The following is a 4,951-nucleotide window of genomic DNA, read 5'->3' as shown; positions in this document are numbered from 1 at the left end:
GGGACATTTTTTTTTTCTCTTAAAAAAAAAAAAAAAAAAGCCAAAGGTGAATGTTCTGTTTTTTTTTGTTGGTTTTTTTTTCTCTCTCTGGCTGAGATGATTTGTGAGCAATTATGGGAGGGCTTTTGCTTTCATTTGTATTTTAAGAACATTAGCGGGAGAGATTCTGTTATACTGATTATACTTATTCTGTTAATAAAATTACTATTTTTTAATTGTATACTGAAACATGATGTAAAATTGTGACCATCAGAGAAGACGAAATAACTATTGATACCCAACCAAATGTTCATATTAGCCAGGTAATTCAAATGAAAACCTCATATTTCAGTCTCTTTCCTTGTTTTTATCTCTTTTTATTTCTCATTTGAATATCCCACTGTGACAGACCCTTCTCGGAAGTCATTCGTCTTCTCTGTTGGCCAACTCACCATTTCTCCCTCCCATTTTGTAGCTTTTTGCCATTCATATCTCCAGGTATTAGACCGTCCCAGTTTTTGTCTGGTTTTGTTCTTAAACTTAATCTCTTCCATACATATTACCAACCCATTAGACGGGGATGGCATTTGTCCAGTGTGGCACCTTTTCTGTATGTGTGATGTTTTTTTTCTTTTCTCAGTATAATAGACCACTTTTGATAATAAAACTCTTGGAAGTATGATCAGTTGTGAATCTGGTTGTCATTGATTTGTGAGACGCTGCATGCTACTCTGTTAAGAGCAATATGTAGCATTTTTGTACTTTATTTTTGGCGGGTCACATGCCTAGTTTTTAAACTGAACCAATATTTTCTTCATCTTGGGTCTATGTAGAAATATTTATTCCCTCTGCACATCATCTTTGGAGTATGTTTTATGCTGCTTATTGCTTTTTACATAGTACAGCACTATCAGACTTGTATATTTGCTGATTTATTAAAATAGAACTATGACCATTTAGTGAATGCTAATACCTGAAATCAGTAAATGGAAATAATACACTCATATACCACAAGTGTCTATAATCAATGACAGATTTTTGAATGTTTCTCATTTAAGGGCTTTTCAGTGTTACCTTTTCCAAAGCCACTGAAGTTTGTTTGCTTGTGGAGGTCGTGGTTGCTTCATCATACTCTCTTAGCTTGTTATAGGACATCAGATTGAACTGGGATGTATTGAGATGCCGTGGAGGGACTGTGGTAGTTGTATTGAACAGGTTTTAGGAAGTCTTGTGAATCGGAACCAAAGTTAATCACTTTCTCCCTCTCTTTCTCGATGTAAAGCTGAAGGGTTTATCACTGCCGTGCAGCAACCTGCTGCAAACACTTTTTTTACTTGTTTACTTTACCTGAATAGGCCTATTGTGTGTTTTTATGTCAGCTTGGACCATTATGTTCATAGTGTGTTGATATGTCTGTTTCCGTCTCAATCTCTCTGTTCATTGAATAAGTTTGGTAATGTCTTGATTTTCTTATGCAAACAGTAGTAAAAGGCCTTCACAATCAACAGTCTTTGAATGGAATAGTTTTTTAAAGCATTTAAAAAGCAGCAAAAATCATCTTATTTGAGAAAGTTGCGCATATTTTCCAAATTATTTCAAGATCTAGTCCTAAAAGCAGAGCATAAATCAAAAGCAAATGAAAGTATTTATTAATATTTTGAATTAGCTTAGTATTTTATATGTTAAAGGTCCCCTGAAATGAAACACACAACTTTACTCTGTGTTGACGTAATTTTAACTGAAACAGGAAGACAGGGCGGGACATATCAAGCAGCCCCGCCCCTTTTTAAAATAGCCAATAGCGTTCGTTGATATCACAGCTTGGGCTAGAGCCGTTAAGTTCCGTAAAGCCGCATTTGACAGGGAACGCCAGCCACAATCTCAGCATGCAGTGCAGCATGAAAAGATCATGTTGTTGTTTTTTTTATTCTTGTTGAACTTATTTTTGGTTAACTTTTAGCAGTTTGTATTGTTTGTTTATTTTGTAATATTGGTTTATGTTGTAAGTGTTGTTTTTATTTGTTGAGTGTTACCATTGTTGTGTTTTGTATGTTGAGTATTGATGCCAAATCTTTTAAAGGTCCCCTGAAATGCTTAGAAACACGCAGCGTTACTCTGTGTTGACGTCATTTTAACTGAAACAGGAAGACAGGGCGGGACATATCAAGCAGCCCCGCCCCTTTTTAAAATAGCCAATAGCGTTCGTTGATATCACAGCTTGGGCTAGAGCCGTTAAGTTCCGTAAAGCCGCATTTGACAGGGTACGCCAGCCACACAGACTTCTTTTTTTCCTCAATGGAAAGCATATTTACACTGTTCGAATCGTTCCCTGTCCCCTATATAGTGCACTACGTGCCATTCACTGTACAGAAAATACTAATTCTGTGGACAAGTGACCGATTTCAGCCGCGGCTTCAGCATCTATTTTATAGTGTAGGGGGCGGGCGCTTCGGATTCTAGAGAGCATTTGATTGGACAGAAAGGTTGATGAGAAGCTGAAGTACGATGTGACGTCACAAAAATCGTTGCGCCGTTTTGGCGGAAGTGACGAACTGCAAGTTTTGAATGCTTATATCTTCTAAATGCGAATTTTGTCACTGTTTTGGAGCACACTGCCTTATAGATAACCTTAAGACTAACATATTGATACTAACACCCAAAAAACTTTAATTTTGATTTCACGGGGACTTTAAGTTTTAATAATTGTCATTTTTATTCTTTTTTTTTTAACATAGCTTGATTTTTACTTCACTTTTAGTCGTTTTAATACATTAACTTATTTCAAATTAGCATTTCTATTTTTTGTTGGTTTTTCAGCTAGCATTTACATTTTCCTTTTACTTTAACAATAACAATGTTAGAAGATTTGAAATTCGAGTTAATTCTGCATGTCAGAGGAATCTGGTGTGTTACTAATTAATAACAGTAAAGAGTTAAAGGTAAATATATTTGGAATATATATTTACAATTATCTTTTTGACTAAATATTTTTGCTTTCATTAAAATAATTGGAGTTTACATTTTATTCACTTTTTATTCACTTTTGTGGACTTCATAGTAGATGCGTAACAATCATGACTGATACTTTTGAGTAACTGAGCAGCACCTACAAATGTTGGTCTAAATGATGAAGGCTAATGTTTATAAATTATTTCACAGGTTTTTCCAGTCTCATGAGCTTTTATATTGCTAAATCCCATCCGTTTCCCAAGCAAGCTGGTTACAAACGGCACTGGTGGTGAGCAGCATCTTAGATTCTAAAACTTGCAAGCAGTGCTTTGAAACGACGCTTTCTTTTGCTAGAAGCTTAATACATTAGTACAGAATAGTATTTACTAGGCCATATAATAAGGCGGAAAATTTCAAGACATCCCGGTACACCTTTAACCTCTATATACACCAACCATCAGTCGCTATGCACGGAAGCTGTCAAGCACTGCGAGTAGATCGACAGCTCCTCTTATCCAATGAGAGAAAATAACTGATGGCTGGTACCCAATGGCGTTTCAGTGGGCGGGGCCACAAGCCTCCAGCGCACCAGCGGAGGAGGTGTCCTGGTGGCCATCTTTGATGTGAGAAGTGATTGTTTGGCGAATAGAAATAATAGGAAATAAAAATATAGCGTGAAAAGTTGGGGAATTGTGGTGGAACTGAAGGGGCTGTTAAGAGGAAGAGTGAAACTCAGGAAAATCAGGTAAAACATCCTCGCAGCGTGGGAGCGTCACTCCAATTACGTGCAGCCTTTTTTCTTTTCCTTTCCAATTTGTATCCCAGCCAAAAAAAAGCTCGAGCCGGTCGCGTTCACTACAGGCTCGCGAGCTGCTTGCTGGAACGGAGCTTTCTAACTCCTCTGAAATGTTAATATTATCGCATCAGTGTCTCAGCACGTAGAAAAAGTAGAGTGAATGCAAATTAAGTTGGGTAAGAAGATATAAAAGAAGCAACATGCGTGGAAAGATCGTGGCAGTCTCTGGTTTCATATTCCTGCAATAAAATCCAGCTGGCTCTAAATGAGGTGTTATCACCAGGACTGTGAGATCTGTGTTTTTAGGTTTACTTTAAACTGTTAACATATCTGATGGAGGCTCAGCTCTCGAACTGCCAGCTGTTGTGTTTGCACGCGCTACATTGTTGCGAGAACTCAATTATCAGGACGGTGGTGAATGAATAGCAATTTCTGATGCATTGTTAGCGTTCAGCTTCAGTCACACATTGTACTAACTAGTCATTATGGAAGTGCATGGATGCATGAAATCATGTCTTTCTTCATTGTGGCAAATGAGGCTGATGCGTCTTGCTCGGTGTAATTAGAAATCTGTCTGATAAAATATTTAGATATAAATCGGAATGCATCGTTTTTCTGCTGTTGTAATCATTTAATTTCAATTCAATTCGAGTTTATTTGTATAGCGCTTTTCACCATACAAATCGTTGCAAAGCAGCTTTACAGAAAATTACGTTTCTACAATATATTTAGTAGTAGTTTATCAGTGGTGACTGTCAGATTGATGTACATATGGCAGAAATGTACGATGAACACTATTAACAGCAATGTTTATATGTTGCAATCAAACTTGTAGCAAAATTTGGTAGTGTATGTTGTTTCAGGGTTGGCATCATCTGAGGTCCTCTGAGGGGTTTGCGTCATCTCTTCTCAGGAGTTCGGTCATCTCAGGTCTTTGTAAAGGCTGGATCCAGACTGAAGCTTGTGTAATTCCTAGTTACTATGGGATGTCAATCCCATGGCAGAAACAGAGAAACAAATAGAGACATAATTAGCGTAGCTGCTGTTCCAACCAAGCAAAAATGATTAGTTCAACCCAAGCTAAGGAATAATAATGTGCATTTGATCAGATATAACTGCAGTACACGATTATGAGATGCATTATTTGAATGCTTGGCCAAAGAGATTTGTCTTTAATCTAGATTTAAACCGAGAGAGTGTGTCTGAACCCCGAACGTTATCAGGAAG

At 37.3% G+C, this 4,951-nt stretch overlaps 2 protein-coding genes across 6 annotated transcripts in view; both read left to right on the top strand.

Annotated features, from left to right (window-relative positions):
• Nucleotides 1-661, top strand: part of LOC107693375 (splicing factor U2AF 65 kDa subunit-like) — a 19,183-nt gene extending 18,522 nt beyond the window's left edge. For all 5 annotated transcript variants that reach the window (XM_016492737.1, XM_016492735.1, XM_016492736.1 and 2 more), the window contains one exon: nt 47-661. The gene's annotated coding sequence lies outside the window, so the exon portion shown is untranslated. The remainder of the gene's footprint in view (nt 1-46) is intronic.
• Nucleotides 662-3,537: 2,876 nt separating this feature from the next.
• Nucleotides 3,538-4,951, top strand: part of LOC107693374 (CCR4-NOT transcription complex subunit 3-like) — a 20,541-nt gene continuing 19,127 nt past the window's right edge. Inside the window, exon 1 of the mRNA XM_016492732.1 lies at nt 3,538-3,673. The gene's annotated coding sequence lies outside the window, so the exon portion shown is untranslated. The remainder of the gene's footprint in view (nt 3,674-4,951) is intronic.

Source organism: Sinocyclocheilus anshuiensis, unplaced genomic scaffold (assembly GCF_001515605.1).
Source record: "Sinocyclocheilus anshuiensis isolate Anshui unplaced genomic scaffold, SAMN03320099.WGS_v1.1 scaffold566, whole genome shotgun sequence".
In the NCBI taxonomy this organism is placed as follows: Eukaryota; Metazoa; Chordata; class Actinopteri; order Cypriniformes; family Cyprinidae; genus Sinocyclocheilus; species Sinocyclocheilus anshuiensis.
The sequence above is the reverse complement of the archived record's forward strand: the minus strand, read 5'-3'. Positions and strand labels throughout refer to the sequence as shown.